This window comes from Puntigrus tetrazona, unplaced genomic scaffold (genome assembly GCF_018831695.1).
Source record: "Puntigrus tetrazona isolate hp1 unplaced genomic scaffold, ASM1883169v1 S000000666, whole genome shotgun sequence".
In the NCBI taxonomy this organism is placed as follows: domain Eukaryota; kingdom Metazoa; phylum Chordata; class Actinopteri; order Cypriniformes; family Cyprinidae; genus Puntigrus; species Puntigrus tetrazona.
The window spans coordinates 352,501-373,723 of NW_025048287.1; the positions used below are offsets into that span (position 1 = coordinate 352,501).

Consider the following 21,223-nt stretch of genomic DNA (forward strand, 5'->3'; position numbering starts at 1 on the left):
AATACATTATTTTAAAAAGTCTATCCCCCAAGACTACTGCTATAAGAATGAGCCACATTCGAAGGGTAAAGGGAAGGTATTGCTACAATTTCTAATAATATTCTCAGTACTTCTCAGAGGGAAGAATAGTGTTAGTGATAAACCCCTGTCATGTTTGTACTGGCTACTGTATACAGGCCACCAGGGCACCACACAGATTTTATTAAAGAATTTACAGATTTTTTTTTTTTTTTTTTTTTAACTGAGTTACTACTGGCTGCAGACAAAGTCTTAATTTTAATGTCCATGCCAATAATGAAAAGATGCATTACAATCAGCATTCTTAGATATTCTGAACTCTATTGAGGTTAGACAACATGTGTCTGGACCTAAGAGAGAGTTACATGTGTTTTGTGTTGAAAAAATTATTTCTTAATTAATTAATTACACACACACAAACACTCAACACAAACATGCACACATAAACAACCCTGAAGGTAAACATTTTGAGTTTTATGATGTCATAAAAATGTTTACAAATAAAAACTTAGAATTACAGAGGGTCTATCTCTACAAGATGAAGCAATATGAAGAAACAATAATATAATTTTTGCTGTTGTTGTTTAAATATCCTTATTTTAGATCTTTCAAACAGATTTTTCTTAGACTGTAAATTAATTGTCACAAGTTGTTTACAACAAAAGTAATCCTCAAACAAAGGTACTACAAATGTCTCACAGGATCTTTACAACAGATTAGACTTTCTTTCTCAGTTTAAAAAAATGGTATGATTAACCATGGTGTTTAAATGCAACATATTTATTTTTCCACAGTATATAGATTAATTTTTACTAAGATTTTATCAAATAATTGACCTAATAAATTATCCAAATAATTAACATTAAGTCCATCTTATTAACACCATCTTATATGTTTGATGGTTTGAGACAAATATCTTATCAGTTCAGAAGCTTTAAGATGTTAGGTATCTGTAAAAATAGTTTTAAAACTAACCTTTTTAGCTTTGAAATGATTAATGGTCACACTGACAGTCTTTTGTTTCCTGAGACAAAATGAAAATGGGATGCATGGAAGACTTTTCTCTTTAGGATTTGTAATGACAGGCTTAACAACAGGTTTTGGCAGTTTGTGGGGTCTGAGAAAGCTTTAGACTTAAACTTTAGCTTAAACGTGATTAACTACAAACTACAAGCATAACAAATGCTAACAAACGACTATGTTTGTTCAACACATTTAAAACGTTATAAGAAAGGTTTACTGTGTTTTGAAGAGACCTTATTTCTTTTGTCAATTTGATTAATATCATGGAATCATAATATCATGGAGTTTATGTAATTATTCTTGTTCATGTCCTCATCAGTTACTGTATACATATTGGAGATAAATAACTTTTTAATCTATCTAAAGTAAATAGTAGAAAAAGTCTAATCTGTTATAAAGACTCAGTCAGACACTTGTTTAAAAATTACATTTGTTGCAAACAACGTGTGACAACTGATTTTCAGACTAAGGAAAATCTCTGTTGGTTTGAAAGAGACTAATATAAATATAAAATTTATATTAAAACAACAACAACAAAAGTTACTTCATTGTTTAATCATAATGCTTTTCATCCTCTTGTAGAGATACCCCTGTTTAATTCCATTAAAGGTTTGTATGACGTATCATAAAAAATGTTTAACTGTAGGATTGTTTATGTGTGCATGTTTGTGTTTGAGTGTTTTGTTTTGTTTTTGCTTGAGTTTTTATGTTTGTTTGTGTTTTTGTTTGCGTGTGATTGAGTGGGCATAAATGACGAAAATGTATGTGTTTATAATTACTGGTTCATATACTGACTTGGTTTCAGAAGAAGATTGTCAGGATTCAAGGTTGTGCAACGCTTAACCATAACATTTGGCATATCAAGCAGGATAGTATGATATCGTAGCCACTTAGCCATTTATAAATGCAATGTTTTTTGTTCTTGCAGAATCATGGTGACTGTGTGTGGTACCATTCAGGTCAGGTTGGAGTAACCGACAGCCTTTTCAGAGGCTGCCACTGCACCTCAAGCATTGAGGCAGTCCTGCTGCAACTGGATCAAGTTTACTGGAAAAGTAACCCACAGGTCTTAACCTGTCACCATGAGCATGCAAGAACACGGTTGTCATAAACCCATTTTTCTCATCGACCATCTGAACGAAAGGTTTTTCAATGGTGGACAGCCAAAATGTTGGAGCTGATGACAGCTGAACTTTCATATTTATAAATGCTGCTTCTACCTCTTCCGTCCATTCAAATTTTGTCTGTTGATTTCAATCCTTTCCCTGTTGTTAGAGCTCTCAGGGATTGCTTGAGCACTGCATAGTTAGGAATAAATGTAGGACAGTATGAACATATTCCCAAAAATGACAGCATTTGCTTTTTGGTTATGACATGCCCCAAAAAGGTAACTTGCTATTAGCAAAAACTGTATTTTGGATAACAAGTCAGAGTTAAGGGTTAAAATCTTCTTTGTAAGGCCAGTGTATCTTTTCCCATTAAATTCAAATGCAAACTGGAATTGGCTGTTTTTCCACAGGCACTAAAGAATGCATAAGCACAGTCAAAAAAATGTGCATCCTCTGAAACCAGCCTTGGTCTGACAGCTGCATTTACTGCTCGTAAATCCTGTACAAAACTCTTTTTGGCTGGCCTCTATCTGATCTTTTTCACAATGTAAATGGAACTGGGTGTAAACGAGACTCATTGAATGGCACAATATTTCCCTCTTTCAACAGACTCAGACACTGGTTTTATCCCCAGCTTCTTTTTTCAATGGGTATTGATTTTGGTGTGTCCTGTAATCAGATTTTGGAGTTATTACCACCGGCTTACACCCTTTTATTAACCCCATCAGACTTGACTTCAAGCCAGTCAGTATACACACCTCTTTATAAAAAAAACCCACCTTCGACCATGTTTTGTCTTTTCATTTAGAAAGAGATAAGTGGGGAACACTTCTGGCCCTAGAAGCACATCTTTTGTGACCAATAGCATTTTTCACATTTTAATGTCTCTTTTTCTGTTTTTTTTTTTCAAACCAGTCTTTTTGATACAGACTTTTTCCACTACAACATGTGATGTGCGATGCAAATTGTCAGGCAGCATTATTTCTGTGTTGAAAGGCTTAGTACTGTTTTGGCCATTTCACCACCATTTTTACTCAGACATAATTTTTGATTTGCCATACATAAATCCACTGGGGCACAGATGGAGACAACAAAAGTGCTCCTCCTCCACAACTCTTACACCCTGGGGATAAGCCTTCAAAACCAAATTTAGTTTACACCATAAATCCCTTTCCTTGATTAGGACAGGACATTGGGGTGAACAGAGGAATGCATGTGTCAGCACTTGCCTCTCTTCTGTTTCACAATTTAGCGGCATTGTGAATATTTCTTGAATTTCATGGCCTGATACCGAAATGGATTTGTTTGTTTGCTCAGTTAAAAACGGTGCCATTGCAGGTCCCATGGTCGTATGCTTAATCTGGCTGCCCCAGAATCAGTGAGAAACTCAATAGGAACCCCCTCAACTAACATGAAATATTTTGTCACTGATCAAAAATTTTTACTTTCGTAAATCATTGTGACATGCCACACTGCCCCTGCCGCATTTGGTTTTGTGGTCATTTCTTACTTGTCTAGCTCACAGGTTTGGCTATTTTTGGCACAGTGACCCGCTGCAGTTCCGCTTGTCAGTCTTTCTTTCTTTCTTTGTCAATACCAATGCAGGGTGTCTATGTAGATCTCTTCCAGTCGTCCTGTTCTCTATCTGACAAAGAGGTTTTTCACCCCCTATGGAATCTCAGCTCTCAGTTCATTCATGAACACACCTTGCATATGGCATTCATGCAGATAAAATAAAACAATTCCACACAGATTCGTCTTTCTCCTGTACGTAATGGGAGATTGTTACGGTGTCCACAAAAGGAAATTCTGCTTGCACTAGCCGAGCCAGAGCTTCGATGGTCTTACAGAAGTCCTCATTCCATGTATGTTTCTACTCAGTATGCAGTCTCCCCGAAGATCACCCTTGGGTAAAGTCCAGGCCCCGCATACATTATACCAATTCACAGACCCCAGCTTTATCATTAGCATCATTCATCCTGCTCCTGTGATATGGCTGCTGGTTGCAGCACTAGGCCATCGCAGGCAGGATCATCGGTCTTAGCTGGGTTACCGATGCCACTGCCAGTTGTGATTGGATCACACTGGGCTGTAAAATCATCACAGGTGCCATTGCATGTGGCTGCTGGCTTTGTTGTGGAATTTTTCTTGGGAATAAGGATGACCGACAATACTTAACAATAGTCAGCAATTTTATTGAAGAGTTGCAGAGATACAACACTGGAGATTGATCGATCATGTCTCTCACCCTAACTTAATTTAACTCCTCATTTAAACCCCAAAAATGACCTCCTCCTCATGTGCATGTTGCAAGAACACAGCATAAAACTTAGACATAGTCAGATATTGTATTTTCCGTTGTAGGAAAAGGTCCACTTTCATGCCTGCTGTCAAGATCATTTGTGAAGCTGTTTAAAGTGGAGCGTTAAGTATGAGCGCTGCAATCTGGATCAGCAACTGCTCGAAAGCAACCTTAAATATTAAAATTAAAATATTAAAATGTGATTGTGATTTCAAATGTTTGAAGTTAATAGACATAGCAGAATCACCGCTATTTAATAAGAATGCGTGAGTCTGAATTTTATTTTTACTCATGAATTTACATGTATTATACATGCATATGAGCCTTAGCCTATAGCCTATGTATTTTTCTAGTCAATGTCATATTTGTACCAGACCTCAAAAGTAACCCTGCCCTCTAAAATAGCCTATATTTTGTATATTTAGTTGTCTCATTTAATTATGTTGTGTAAAAGTGGGGCGCTGTTGGGAACACGGCATGTGGGTGGTGACCTCCTGACTGACTGTGGGTGAAATATTCCAAAGACAACTTTTTTTGTAAAAATGTATATATTCCCCAGATTGGGACGTGAGTGCCAGAGGGTGCTGTACCCCTTAGAGAAGGAGGGTCTCTTGCGAGATGCGTTCCAAAAACATGTCTGGGTGGGCCAATGTGGTGCAACCAATTGGACCTATTTGTCGTCCTTCCTGATCTTGCAAAATGTCTGTGCGATAAGGCTCACTGGGGGGGGAGGCATACTTGTGAAGCCCCTGAGGCCAGCTGTGTGCCAGTGCATCTATACTGAGGGGTTTCTCGGTGAGGCAATAAAGCAGATGGCAGTGGGAGAAGCAAACAGGTCTACCTGGGTTTGTCTGAATCAACTCCAAATCACGCTCGACTCCAAATCATTGCCAAGCTCAACCCTCCAACGCAAACCAAAGAAACTATCTGCACTGAGGAAGAATCGAGACATAGAAGTATGCATTCTTTAAGTCGACCGAACATTGAAACTTCCTGAGGTTCTAACTGGCCTTGACTGGTTCTAAGCATAGGGAGGAGCAGGAGGGCTCCCCTGGCAATGGGCAGGTTGAGGTGTGGCCAACCTGGGAGCGGTGGAAGGCACGGGGACAGGGTGTGCTAGATTTCCCACAGGACTGCATGCCTCAGCTACGGAAGTGGTTGACAGCCTACAGGCCCTGGGATGGGAGGCAAGGACTATTCTTCCAAGTGGCAGCATTTCGCATGCACAGATGCAGTGCAACCTCACTCTCCACCCGAGGAATTTCAACATACCCCCTAGCCACCCCACCAGGGCAGCTTCTGGACGAAAAAAGGGCAATCTACAAGCTCATCAGCTTCTATATGTACTTCTGGAAATAGAAAAGAGCCAGGGCAGGCAGGGCTTACCGAGGAACTAATCTTTTTGCTGCAAGGCTCAGGACTGGGAGGCGTGCAGTGGCCCAGGAAAGCATTGCCGTCAACTCTGTGTCCGAATTGGTGGTAGCCATAAGGTCATAGGTAGCCATAGGTCCTCCTATGCAAGCTTTGATAGGCTGAAAATGGTGGGCTTGAATGAATAGCAGCTTTGGGACTGAAGACCTTGTGATGCCAGCTGCTCGAGCTGATATCAGTGAGTGATTTTCCACACTGGACACCACCAGTCTTTTCCCCCATGTGACAGGTCCAGTGGCTAGGATGGTACTGGTAGGTGATGAGGTCCATAGTTTGGATGGAAATAACTCCGAACTAAGTCCAAAAACAGGGAAATGCAGGATGTATATTGTATGTGTAAAAACTGAGCAATTGGCAAAATTTCATCTGTGGCAAATCTGGTCCTACAGCCATTAGAATGTAAAATATATTTTTTGTTTTTTAGAGCTTGCCAAAATTTTAACAAAGTGGGTGGAATTTTTAGACCATGCATATTTTAATTTCTTTGAGTATTTTGTATACCTGCAGTGCTGCCAGATCTTATTCCTGGAGTTCTATCTTCTTACAGAGTTTAGTTCCATCCATGTTTGAACACACTTGCCAAGCATTCCTGAATATCAAGCTGTATCAGTTGTATTTGTTTAGGTATGGAATCGTTTTCCTCTTCTAAGGAACTGTAGATCTCCAAGAACCGGACTTGGCACTTCTAGAGTGTACCAACTTTTCTTTTAGATGTATAGTTAGTCTCAGAAAACCACATATTATATAGTAACAACTAGAATATACTGTATATACATAAACATATTTTTAAAATTGTTTTAAATGTGTCTCATAATAAATTAAGTGCTTAAGTCCTAAAACCTTTTTATTTTGCTATAGACTATCATTTAATCATCCATGTAATGCTTATTGTGCCTTCCTAGGTTTCAGTTCGATTTGACATGTGGATGCAGCACAAAGCCACAGGCAGACATCGCCTTTCACTTCAATCCCGCTTCAGCAGCTCTCCACAGATTGTGTGCAACTCATTACAACATGAAAACTGGGGAAAAGAAGAAAATATTGACCTTATGCCTTTTAAACAAGGAGCATCTTTTGAGACCATAATCTTGGTTCTTTGTGACGTTTTCAAAGTGAGTGTAAGGCATCACATCACAGGTATAAACAAATGAGATTGATAGCCCTCTGCCTGTTAAAAGCATTTTAACCCACATATTAATTATTAGTAGTAGTTGTTGTGATACAAAAAAACATGATTTGTCAATTGATATGTCTTACTTACTTTTGTAGGTAGCAGTTAATGGGGTTCACATTTTGGAATTCAAACACAGAATTCCTCTTGACATGGTCAACACATTTTCAGTCTCTGGAAAAGTAGAACTGCGTGCCATTGGCTTTATCCCTGACTCAGTAAGTGACATACACTTCTAGTTATGTACTGTTATTATAATAGTTATCACCTGTGAACCTGCATGAATCAAGAATGTAAAGACATGATATACAGTATACTTAAATACACACAAAATTGCTGGTACCCATCCAGTCAAGAAAGAAATGTAGCACTTTATTTTTGCAGTCATGTACTTCCTGGTACGCACATGGTATATATCCATACCTACAGGCAAATGAGTGGTAACACAAGGTACTTATCTGAAGTATGTACATGGTAACAAATATGAAATACAGCTATACTTAATAGTCATACATTCATAATCATTAGTTTGTCTAGGCATAGTCTAAAGACTCAAATATTTCTCCTGTCAGCTTGGGGGAGGTTTGATTGGGGAATGAGAAAAGACACAGGTGCTGGGAGAAGATGAATGGTCTGAACATTTGGCTTGGTATATGTGAAGGGTCCTGGAAAAAGGTGAGCTGGTGAGGCCCGGTAGTTTTTAGGGACTGGATGATCACTCTGAACCTCTTCTACTTGGAGAATTACATGATTAACCAAATCGACCTGAGGAAAACTGGATGTGGGAAGGTCGCTGCAGATCATCACCTAGTCCCAGCCGAAAACAGACACAGAAAGCACATAGGAGATAGGCAAGACACAGGACTTAGATAATCAGTACTTTACGAGGAGTATGTTAGCTTGGAGACAACCAATCAGAGTCTTTAGTTAAGGAGAAAAATCTGAACACACTGTGTAATGTTGTTGAAAACTTTTCCAAACCTTTAAATAAGACAAATGTGAAAGATCCAGATTTCCCTCCAATGTTTCAAGAAGTCAATTCAAGTCTGCTTTATTGCCAATTCTTCCACACGTATAGCACATACATACAGAGTATTGAAATTGCATTACTCTTGGAGGCTAGGTGAACAAAATAAAATATAAAAATTACAGGTAAATAAAAAAATACTAATTACATATATATGTATGTATGTGTGTGTGTGTGTGTGTGTATGTATATACACGACGAGGCAGAGGAAGCACAAGAGAGACAGGTGATTTGGGATCCCCGGAGGGTGTATTTATTGAACAATAGCAGTACGGTGAGTCCGGTGAGTTCGGTGAGCGCAGCGGTGAGTCCGGTGAGTGCAGCGGTGAGTCGTCTTCCGTGTTTCCAGTGCTCAAAATCGTGAGGGAGTCCACGGTGAGGTAATGGGGAATTAGCTCAGGTAGGCCCGTCACGGTGTGGCTTCTGGGAGACAAAGAGAGAGACAACGGGTTAGCATCCAGCTCGGAGTCTTGTGGCTCACTGAAGCCGCCGCCTGGCCGGGCTTATCTGGCCCGCGGCTGACGAGCTCCAGGTGAATCCGTCGCTGAGTGGCTGGTGCGGGTGTTGTAGGTTTGTTCCCAGGGCAACGCTGATGGATCCTCGGGACGCTCGTCACACTCCCCCCCCAAGCGCTGTCCTGGTCCTGGTGGACAAAGCAGAATGTAGTAATGGGGATATTGGGGGTGGGTGGGGAGTAACCCCTGACAGACCTGCAAAAGCCGACCACATCCGAGACAGGCCGTCGGCGTTGGCTGCCCCAGCGCGGTGTTGCACGTCGAAGTGGAAGTACTGGAGCATGAGGAACCAGCGGGTCACCCTGGCGTTTGTGTCCTTGGCCCTGGCCATCCTGGCCATCCAGGGGTGCGTGGTCGGTGAGTAGGGTGAACCGCCGGCCCAAGAGGAAATACCGCAGCTCCAGGACGGCCCACTTGACGGCTAGGGCCTCCTTCTCGACCGCGGCGTAGTTCTTCTCGGCTGGGGTCAGCTTCCTACTAATATAGAGGACCGGATGCTCCTCACCCTCCTGGATCTGGGACAGCACGGCTCCCAGACCCACATCAGAAGCATCCGTCTGTAGCAGGAAGGGGCAGCCGAAGTCCGGGGCTCTCAGGACAGGGTCCGAGGTGAGTGTGGCCTTGATTTTCCGGAACGCCTCCTCCGCGTCGGGGCTCCACAGAACCCGTTCAGGCTGCCCCTTCCTGGTCAGGTCTGTCAGAGGGGCGGCTATGGAGGAGAAGTCGGGGATGAAGCAACGGTAATACCCAGCCAACCCCAAGAAGGCGCGTACCTGGGTTTTGTTGGTGGGTCTTGGGGCCTCCTGGACAGCGGTGACCTTACTCTCCTGGGGCCGGATCAGTCCTCTTCCCACTCGGTAACCCAGGTACTTTGCCTCGAAGAGCGCCAGGTGACATTTCTTGGGGTTGGCGGTGAGTCCAGCCCGTCGAAGATCCCAGAGCACCCTCCGCAGGCACTCAAGGTGGTCCTCCCAGGTCTCTGAGTGAATCACGACGTCGTCGAGGTAAGCGGCGGCGTACTGTTGGTGAGGTCGGAGTAGGATGTCCATTAGGCACTGGAATGTGGCTGGAGCCCCGTGTAGGCCGAAGGGAAGGGAGCGGTATTGCCAGTGTCCGCCGGGGGTGGAGAAGACTGTTTTCGGCTTGGCTTCCTCTGACAGCGGAACTTGCCAGTATCCCTTGGTGAGGTCGAGGGTGGAGATATACCGGGCCCTTCCCAGACGTTCGAGCAGTTCGTCTACACGGGGCATGGGCTATCCGTCGAACTCGGAGACCTGGTTGAGTCGCCGGTAGTCATTGCAGGGGTGCCTTGGTCGGTCAGTATCTCCCCGGGTATCCCCACTCTGGTGGACAGGGTGAAGAGCTCCTGGGCGATCGCCTTGGCGGTGGCTTTGCGGAGTGGGATGGCTTCGGGATACCGGGTGGCGTAGTCCACGATCACCAGGATGTGTTCGTGGCCGGGGGCAGAGCTCGGCAGCGGGCCCACCAGATCCATCCCGATGCGCTCGAAGGGCACCTCGATTATCGGCAGCGAGATCAGTGGACTAGGGGGAGGTGGCCGGGGCGAGGTCTTCTGGCACTCGGGGCAGGCCTGGCAGAACAGTTTTACGTCGCCTTCGAGCCCTGGCCAGTGGAAACGGTCCCGGATCCTCTTGTTGGTGTTGGCAGCCCCGAGGTGTCCTGCCAGCGGATGAGCGTGGGCGAGCTCCGGGATGGTGTCCACTTTTCCTCGGGGCACCACAAGGAGCCGTTTCTCCTCCCCCCTCCGCTGGGCGACACAATAGAGTAGGCCGTTCTCCACAATGAAATGCGGGAGAGGATGGGGGCCGGGCCGCGTCTCCTCTCCATCCATGAAATGAACTTGGTTCCAGCAGTTCTTGAGTCGGTTGTCTTCACGCTGGGCCCGGCCGAACGAGCCCCCTCCGACTACCTGTTGAAACACATCAAAGAAGACATTAGTTGCGGGCGGAGGGGACTCACCATCTCTTCCGCTGTCCGACGCTAGGAGAACGGCAGGGCGGCGGTTTTCTCCCCTCTCTCGCCTCTTCCGGCGAGGGCTTCGGGGGCTGGCAGGCTGGGTCGCGGTGTGCAGCGCCTCCTCGAAGCCCGGCCAGTCCCGCCCGAGGATGATCGGTACCGGCAGGTCCTGCACGAGGCCCACCTCCAGGGGCCAGCTTCCAACTGCGGTCGTCAAGGTGATAATGCGGGTGGACACTTTCCTGGTGTCCCGGTGAACGAGATCAGGGGCAGCCGTTTCCGCGGTTCCGTGCGTGGGGGTAGGAGGCGGGACTGAACCAGGCTGACGGTACTGCCGGAGTCGAGGAGGGCACTGAGCTTCCGCCCATTCAAGCCGATGGGAATTTCGGTGCAGCGGGAAGCTCCGGTGGAGGCCGCAGCCTGCCAGCCACGCTCTAGGGGTTGGAGGTTCGGCAGGCCTCGGCGGTCGGGCCGCCGCCTCTCCATCGGTCGCCGTGCCCTCCGGCGCGGTTCGGGGAAAGATAGCGCCACTCCCGGCCTCCCGACGCTGTGCCGCTTCCGCCAGCTTGAAAGACCTAACTCCAGGACGGTCTTGGGGTTTCTCATGCCGAATGCCTGGCGATAACTCCGGGGAGAGCGCAGGAGCCGGTCTATCATTACTCTTTCTACTATGATGGTGGGGGTTGGTGTTCCGCCGAGGAGCCGGCTGAGCTAGCCAGAGCGGCCCGACGCCTGCCGGCAGACTGAAAGACCCCTCTGGAATCAGGTGACAGTCATGCCCAAGATTTCCCTTCAGGTCGTCATACACCTTCGCCTGGTTGGCCGGCATGCTGAAGTAGGCACGCTGGGGCTCTCCTGACAGCAGCGGGGCCAACGTTCGTGCCCAATCCCGCCGATCCCACCCCTCGGTGGTCGCGACACTCTCGAACATCTCGAGGTAGACTTCGGGGTCATCATTGGCAGACATCTTGGGTAGCAGCTGGGCGGCTTGCACCCGGGGATCGGGCACGGCGAGGCACGGTCGAGTGGCGGCGCGGAGGGCGGCGAGCTCCTGCTCGGTCTCGTCCTGTCGTGTGGCCAGACGCTCGACGATTTGTTGCTGGCGAACCGAAACCTCGGCGAGGCGTTGGAGGAACTCCTCCATCTTCGCTTGCGCTGGGGGAAAACAAAGAAAAAAGTTGATGACGTTGTGGGGGACCTTTAATAATGGCGGCGTGCGTCCTTTTTTTTTTTTTTTTTTTTTTTTTTTCTTCTTCGTTTTCTGTTCTCTTGTGCTTTAAACTGCCCGCATTCTCCACCAGTTTGTGACGAGGCAGAGGAAGCACAAGAGAGACAGGTGATTTGGGATCCCCGGAGGGTGTATTTATTGAACAATAGCAGTACGTGAGCGGTGAGTCCGGTGAGTTCGGTGAGCACAGCGGTGAGTCCGGTGAGTGCAGCGGTGAGTCGTCTTCCGTGTTTCCAGTGCTCAGAGTCGTGAGGGAGTCCAAGGTGAGGTAATGGGGAATTAGCTCAGGTAGGCCCGTCACGGTGTGGCTTTTGGGAGACAGAGAGAGAGACAACGGGTTAGCATCCAGCTTGGAGTCTCATGGCTCACTGAAGCCGCCGTCTGGCCGGGCTTATCTGGCCCGCTGCTGACGAGCTCCAGGTGCGGTGAATCCGTCGCTGAGTGGCTGGTGCAGGTGTTGTAGGTTTGTTCCCAGGGCAACGCTGATGGATCCTCGGGACGCTCGTCACAATATATATATATAATAAAGAACAACTATATGTCACGTCTCTGGACTGTGTTATTGTTTTTGTCTCGTGCCATGTGCTCTCTGTGCCCTACCTTCCCTTCTAGTTAATTAGCTTTATTGTCTGCAGCCGTGTCTTGTTAATTTAATGATTTACCTTGTGTATTTAAGTCCTGTGTTTTGAATTCACGTTTGTCTGATCGTCGAGGTTACCTATGTGGTTTATGTTCTGCCTGCCTGCCTGCCTGCCTGCTTGCTTGTATATATTTATTTTCCCTGTTAAGAAGATTAAACCTGTTTAAGTTTATTTCTCTTCTCGAGTGCTTCTTCCTGCGTCAAACCACCAAACGTGACACTATATACAATTATATACAGATATGTACAGTATAGATAAATAAAGGCACTTAGCAGAAAGGAGTGTAAACCACTGAAAAACAGTGCAAATAAAGAATGTAGTGCAAACAGTCTAATGCAGTCTAATGTTAAACTTAAATTAATGTTTAACTGTTCTGGGATGTGAGAGGGTTAGGGTCAGTGGTGCATGGGGGCAAGGAGAGGAGGGGAAGGGAAAGGGGGGCAAGGACAGGAGGGAGTTCAGCTTCCTGACAGCCTGATGTATGAAGCTGTCCTTCAGTCTACTGGTCTTGGCCTGATGGCAGCAGACTGAAGAAGCTGTGTCAGGTGGGTAGGATCACCTGCAATGCAAAGGGCTTTGCGGGTGAGATACGTGTTGTAAATGTCCTGAAGGGATGAGAGAGATGATTTTCTCAACTGCTTTCACTATGCATTGGAAAGTCTTTCGGCGGGATGCTTTGCAGGCACCATTCCACACAGTGATGCAGCTGGTCAGGATGATCTTGATGGTGTCTCTGTAGAAGGTGCACATGATGGGGGCTGGGGCTCTGGCTCTTCTCAGTTTGTGGAGGAAGTAGAAATGCTGCTGTGCTTTACTGGCCAGTGCTGTGGTGTTGACAATGTCTGTAAAGACATTGGTGAGTACAGCTGCACAGTCTCTCAGAACAGTCCAGGAATGTTGCCAGGACCTGGAGCTTTGCGTGCATTGAACCTGCTGAAGGAGGTTCCTCTGGGGTTAGCATCATCACCGAGAGGTAGTGAGTCTTGTTGTTACTGCCTCAAAGCAAGCAAACAGCTCATTCAGCAGCGAGATGGTGCTGTTGCAGGTCTGCAGTGGGGGCTTGTAGTCCGTGATGGTCTGGATCCCCTGCCACAGACTCAATTTACTTGGTGATGTAGGATGTAACAGTTTCTGTGTACTCCTAGAGGTCTGTGGAAACCTGCTTGAACACAGTCGGTGGTGTTAAAACAGTCTTGAAGGGCCTCTGATGACCCTTCTGGCCACACTTGAATCTGTTTGGTGATCTGAGGCACCGAGGTGGGGGAAGGAAGGGTCTTGTAAGCTCCTCTCTGGTGTAAACAAAGTCCAGGGTGTTGTTTCCCCTTGTTGGAAAGTCTATACGTTGATGTATTTTATGAAGTCTGCATGGTTGAAATCCTCAGCCAAGATGAGAAAAGCATCTTGTTGGGCTGTCTGCTGCTTACTTATGTTCTGGTACAGATCATTTAGTGCCTCACTTCTGTTGTTGTTGTTGGAGCTGGGAGAGATATATACAGCAAAAAAAGTATTCCCTTGGAAGGTAGAATGGCTGGCACTTAATAATCATGAACTCCAAAAGAAATGAGCAGTGTTTGCGTGATATATACTCCAGGAACAGCATCGAGAACTCTGTCCGCTCGATAGTATGTTAGTGAGTTGAGCTGAGCAGGCGCAGTCCGGTATGCTGTTGTTGAGCCATGTTTCTGTGAACACAAAAACACAACAGTCTCTTATAGTCCTCTGTGTTGACAGCATTCTGATAGTCCAGTTTATTATCCAAAGAGCGAACATTTGCCAGTACGATGGTGGCGATAGCTGGCTTATATGGGATAGCTGCTAGCCTAGCCCGGATACCACTCCGCTTGTGGCACCATCACTGTGGGTGAGGTGCAGTTATGTTTGAAAAAAATTGGCGTGTTTTCATTTATAAGGCCTAAAGGCGTGTGAAAAATAAGTTTAATCAGGATGCTTCATTGAGCTTGCACTGTCCGTGTGCCACAGATACAGACTGAGTTTCACAAAGATACGTTCACAAACACTTGTATTTTAGCTGTAATATTTATGTTGCGAACGACTCACGCTACCCGGACAGCTTCCTCTGCTCGATCCACTTCCGGGGACTAAACACCACCACACGAGCGAAGCTGTTCAGAGACGGCCCTCGAGAGAGCGTCTGGATCTGGAGAACCGCACTCCAGATCCAAAAGCCAGCCCATCATCTCCCAGCGTCGCGGAGCCCAAACCTGTGCCCACCGATGGCACAGTCGCGGAGTCTGGCACGACCACGGAACCATCGCCGAGGAGAGCGACAGAGCCGTGGAGCGCCACCGGACCCGAGCCGACTGCGACAGACCAGGTGCGTGAGCCGGCAACAGAGCTCGCCACGGTGGAGACAGCCGTTTACAGCGAGAGTGTGGAGTGGAGTTCCGCCCACTGCATATCGGCTGAGGATGAGCTGATCATCCACCTGGGACTGCTGGATCTACAAGAGGAGCTGGACGATGTGGATTTGGACCTAGACTGGGCACCTCCCCTGTATCCAGAGTTTCTGTTCCCGTTCAGCTGTCCTGTTAGCCCGCTGGTTCCGCCCAGCCGTCCTGAATGCCTGGCTCAAGAGGGCACCCTAGAGACTGTTCCCCAAGAGCTCTGTACGGTGCCCGCGCCACGTGCGCTCCGTACGGTGCCCGCGCCACGTGCGCTCCGTACAGTGCCCGCGCCACGTGCACTCCGTCCAGTGCCCGCGCCACGTGCGCTCCCTCCAGTGCCCACCCGTGCCTCGAGCGCTCCCTCCAGTGCCGCCTCAAGTTTTATCCCCCTTCCCACCCTTGCCACACGTCGTCGATGGATCCCAGCAGCCCCTGCGCTCAGCCTCAGCACACCATCTGGAGCTCACCACGGGTTTGCCGGTCTCCATCGCCATCATGGGTGGAGGATCCCTTGCCTCACCGTCCCACCTCCGAGTCCCGGACTCCACCTCGGCTTGTAGAACTGTCGGCTCCCCCTAGGCTCCTAGCTCCCTCCTCTCCACAGTGGTCCATCAGGCCACCAGCTCCATCGTCCCTCCGTTCGTCGACCATCCATTGCCTCGGGATTCCTCTCCTCCGGCTTCACCTTGTCCCTCCGTCCCTCCAACTCTGTCAGGCTCCTCCTTCCCTGCGGCTTCGCCTAGGACCACCAGCGCCTTGGTGTCACCCTGGCTTTTCGGCTCTCCGCCTCAGTCTCCTCCACCACCTGGTCCACCACCATCGGTCGGCCCCATGGAGTCGATGGCCGCTCTTCCTCCATGGCTCCTCCCGCCGTCTGCACCTCCTTGGACTCCTGTCTGCCTGCCCCCTCCTGGGGGCTGTCCTCCACCGGAACCTCCTCCCAAGCTCCCGTTTTAGTTTTGTCTTTTCGGTGCAAAGACGCACCTTCCGGGAGGGGGCGATATGTCACGTCTCTGAACTCTTTGTTTATTGTTTTTGTCTTGTGCCATGTGCTCTCTGTGCCCTGCCTTCCCTTCATGTTAATTGTATAATTGTCTTCACCTGCTGCCTGTTAATTTATTCAATTTCCTTGTGTGTTTTGAGTTCACGTTGTCCGATCGTCGATGTCCTTCCGTTGTTTTTGTCCTGCCCGCTTGCCTGCCTATTTTGCCCGCGCCATGTGCGCTCCGTCCAGTGCCCACCCCACGTGCACTCCATCCAGTGCCCACCCCACGTGCGCTCCCTCCAGTGCCCGTGCCTCGAGCGCTCCCTCCAGTGCCGCCTCAAGTTTTATCCCCTTCCCACCCTTGCCACACGTCGTCGATGGATCCCAGCAGCCCCTGCGCTCAGCCTCAGCACACCATCTGGAGCTCACCACGGGTTTGCCGGTCTCCATCTCCATCGCCTCCTCCCAAGCTCCCGTTTTAGTTTTGTCTTTTCGGTGCAAAGACGCACCTTCCGGGAGGGGGCGATATGTCACGTCTCTGAACTCTTTGTTTATTGTTTTTGTCTTGTGCCATGTGCTCTCTGTGCCCTGCCTTCCCTTCATGTTAATTGTATAATTGTCTTCACCTGCTGCCTGTTAATTTATTCAATTTCCTTGTGTGTTTTGAGTTCACGTTGTCCGATCGTCGATGTCCTTACGTCGTTTTTGTCCTGCCCACTTGCCTGCCTGCCTGCCTATATGTATTTTGCCCATTGAGAAGATTAAATCTGTTTAAGTTTATTTTACCTCTCGAGTGCTCCTTGCGTCAAACCACCACAACGTGACAGCAACATGCTAGTCACTTCCTAGTCATGCTAAAAACATGCAAGAAACATGCTAGTCACATGCCAAGACAGCATAATAAGTACAGTGAGGTACATAAATATTAGGACATTGACACAATTCTAACATTTTTGGCTCTATATATCACCACAATGGATTCAGAATGAAACAAGATGTGCTTTAACTGCAGACTGTCAGCTTTAATTTGAGGGTATTGACATCCAAATCAGGTGAATGGTGTAGGAATTACAACAGTTTGCATATGTGCCTCCCACTTGTTAAGGGACCAAAGCTAATGGGACAATTGGCTTCTCAGATGTTCCATGGCCAGGTGTCTGTTATTCTCTCATTATTCCAATTGCAATCACCAGATAAAAGATCCAGAGTTCATTTCAAGTGTGCTATTTGCATTTGGAATCTGTTTCTGTCAACTCTCAAGATGAGATCCAAAGAGCGGTCACTATCAGTGAAGCAAGCCAACATTAGGCTGAAAAAATAAAGCTCAGGTGAGCTCAGCAACACCAAAAGTCAAATCAAGTGCCTTTTTATTGCCATTTCAACTACATATGCAGTACATAGTGAAATGAGTCAACATTTCTCTAGGACCTGGTACTAAATAAAGTCATACACAATCCAAAAAACCCACATACAGAGCTAAGACAGTGTCTTAGCCACATAAAGTGCAAAGTGTGCAGACTAGTGCAAACAGCAAGGGAGTAGAGTGCAAAACCCAGTGTGCAAAAAGTGCAAAGACAAAATCAGTGCAAGAACACAAAATACAAAACAACAATAAATATGAAGTGCAAAGAATGCCTATTGAACAGAAAGTCCATTCAGGTGTGATTATTGAGGAGTCTGATGGCTTGTGGGAAGAAACTGTTCAGCAGTCTGGCTGTGAGGGCCCGAATGCTCCGGTACCTCTTTCCAGATGGCAGGAGGGGAAATGTGTGAAGGGTGTGTAGGGTCATGTGCTATCTTGTGGGCTTTGCAGATGCGGCGTGTGGTGTAAATGTCCATGAGAAAGAGAGACGTCCTCTTTCAGATGACACTCTCAGTGGTCCGCCAGATGAACACCAAGGAATGTGATGCTCTTGATGGTCTCCACCCTGGATCTGTCAATGGACAGTGGAGAATGGTCACTCTTAGCTCACTTGAAGTCAAAAATAATCTCCTTGGTCTTGTTGACGTTCAGATACAGATTGTTGGCTCTACACCAAGTTGTGAACTGCTGCACCTCATCTCTGATTATGTGACTGGAGCTGTAAGTCAGCAACTTGAACAGCAGTGGACTGTGCACACAGCCCTGAGGAGCTCCAGTGTTCAGTGTGGTGGTACTGGAGATGCTGTTCCCGATCCGGACTGACTGAGGTCTGCCTGTCAGAAAGTCCAGGATCCAGTTATAGAGAGAGGTGTTCAGGCCCAGCAGGCTCAACTTCTCTAGAAGTTGCTGAGGAATGATGGTGTTGAATGCTGAACTGAAGTCAATGAACAACATTCGGACGTAGTTTCCTTTTGAATCCAGATGTGAGAGGGCGAGATGGATGGTTGTGGTGATACCATTGTCCGGAGAGTGGTTTGGACGATATGCAAACTGTAATGGATCAAGTGTCTCTCCATCAGGGAACGAGTGCAGCTGCAAAAGCTACAGGAGCCTCTCAAAATATTTCAGTGGAACCACTGTCATGCCTCTGAAAAAATGTATGCAAGTCAGCACTGATTGCGCACACTCTTCTGTGAGGCACGCTATCATACTAACTGAGTCTAACTCTAGACTGAGAAAAGAGATCCTCTGCATGGTTTGCTGAGTTTGCTTTGTTAAGATATTTGAGGAGTCTGCCAGCCACTTCCCATAAGGGGGCAAGGGCATCATCCGCAACGTTCGTGAAGATTCATGGAGACAGGGAGAGCCTGAAGGGGAGGACTCAACCTTCAAACACGAACCATAGGAACGGTCTGTGGCAAGGAAGGATGGAGACATGAAAATACACAGATCAGATCAACTGCTGCAAACCCATCCTGGTTTTTTTTTTCGCGTCTGATGATGCATATTTGCGTAAGCATTCTGAACAGAAGCTTTTGCAGGGCTCGGTTCAGAACTCAAAGATCCAGGATTGGTCGGAGGCCACCACTTTTCTTGGGTACGATAAAGTATGGGTGTTAAAACCCTTTCTCCACCACGGCTGGAGGGACTGGCTCAATTGCATCCTTTTCCAGGAGGACAGCAATCTCCTTTCGCAAGACAGGAGAGTTCCAGGCTGCCACAGAAGTCTCGAGAATGCCACTGAACCTGGGAGGTCGTCAGGTGTATTGGATCGCAGTCGGCGGAGACAGCACGTTCTGGCTGGATCTCCACAGACTGTCCGGATGCCTTACTGTGGCTGGAGATACATGGGGAAGCATAGCATCCCCTAACCATTGTCTCTTGGCAATGGGGGGCGCTGTGGGAGAGAGTGAAGAAGCTAAGTGTCACACACTGTCACACCATGGACCCGAAGGCCCGGAGGACGAAGAAATTGCTCTGTTTATAAGCCATTTGGAACATTTGGAAGGAGTGGCACCTTTTACACCATCTTCTGAAGAGCAACTCCTCGCCTCTCTGGGCCTTTCGTCTAAGGGTTTCTTTGTTGTCTTCCTAGAGGACTTGGAGTGGGCACCGTCCTCCTTCGTGATGCTCTATGCAATGACCTTGACATGGTCTTGTCGTGGTTCTTTTCTTTTTCGCGGAGAATCAGACTCAGTCGAAGGTTATTGATGACAAAGATGGACTTTATTACCAACAGAATAAAGCAGAGTATCTCTCTGCAAATGAGACCACCAGAGTGTTTTTTGGCTGTGTCTTTTATACAGATTTTTAAGGCGTGTTCCATACCTTTACTACAATTGTCTTTATGTTTACAATAATGGACAGAAGGTGCACAGCCACGGGTTATGATAAAGAAAGAAGCTCTTTTACTTGCTCCCCATCTTCAACACATGGTAAAGAAAGAGGCCTTTTACAGTTAACTCGTGTCTGTGTGTCCACACACTTCAGGCTTTCCCTTATGCCAGCATGTGACCGTGGCATGATTTTAATGGAGGAGTCCCATGACATATACCTGACTAGTTTCACATTGATTACATTTGATAAATCCATATTTTGACTGAATAGAAATCTTCTACAGTCTCAGCACGATGTGGAGTGGATGTTGTTGAGGGGTGTGCCCTCGGCAACAAGCAGTCCAAGACGAAACCTGTGGCAGAGTGGTGGCAGCTGGATGATCATGCTGGGGGAGGATGACCTGAATCGTCTTGGTCTGCTGTTGTACTGCTGAGAACTACTTATTACTTAGCTAATACCGCTGATTGTTTCGTCAGCGCCACCCAGAACAGCTTCTGTTTCAGCTTCTGCTACGTTTGTAGCACTTCAGGGCTGAAAATCATGCAGACTGTCGGCTCTGAAGCAAAACCTGTGTGGTTGCACCTGTTGTCTGTCTGTCACGAAGAGTTATGTTGTGACGACAGACTGGGGTCTTGCTTGGAGCCTTTATTATATCTGATAAGAGAAAGCAGCAATGAAATTTGGCAAGTGGTTATGAAAGCGCTTTCATATGAAGTCGAGTTAAATGGCCATATAAACAGTGTGCACAATGAAAAAACAATTTAAATCCAATGCAACTTGTATTAAAAAGGGTACATGTGTTCATAAGAAATGTTCTGAAATCCTTGTTTGTTCATGTTTACAATGCTTTTGGTATTGTTAATGAGGTAAAATATGCAGTGACTTTAGAAGGGTCCATTGGACTTATTAAAAAAAAAATAAAAATGGCAGACCAAGTAAGTCTCGTGATTCTGAAGTTGATAAAGATGAGGTGCAAACTCAGAAGTTAGAGGGTAAAAGGTAGAACTGTCTGTTCAAAAACAAGAAGTTAAAACTTACTGCAAGAAGGATTATTAACAATGCTTGACATTTTACAGAACGAATAAATGGAAACTTTGATGAAGCATCACAACTGAAAAGAACAATTCAAGAAGATATGAGTAATAGAGAATGTGAAAATGGGGTCAAAGTGTGTTTGTGTTTTGAAGATCCAATGCAAAGAAGCACAGGAGGCTCTGATTGTTTGATTGTTTTATTGCCTGATGAAGAGAGGGACAGGCATGAAACGTATTTCAAAACTAAATTGTTATGGGTTGAGGAATAACTGTTTGGAAAAAATACATGAGGAAGGTGATAAATGAAAATTGAACATTAGTTCACAATCCAGCAGAGATTGATGTTAAAATTGCAGCCTCCAATGCAAAGCTATTGGTTCCAAAGACCTTTGAGCAACCAGCAGACAGAATTGTAACAGATAGAATGGAGTCAAATAAAACAAGTCAAATTCGGCAGCTGCATCTCTGTTAAGAAACTGCCAAGGACTGCCTTGTAAAGCACCAAAGGTACTACTTTACGACATGCAGCATCTTATTATTTACAGCGCAATGCATCATCCAGTTCTAGAATATCTGCTTCAACAGATGGAAGTTTCGATTTCACACAGAATGTGCTTCAAAAGCAACAGGAAATAACAGAGTTGCCAGTACAACATT

At 46.6% G+C, this 21,223-nt stretch overlaps 1 pseudogene; it reads left to right on the plus strand.

Annotated features, from left to right (window-relative positions):
• Positions 1 to 21,223, plus strand: part of LOC122334888 — a 79,030-nt pseudogene that overhangs the window by 2,868 nt on the left and 54,939 nt on the right.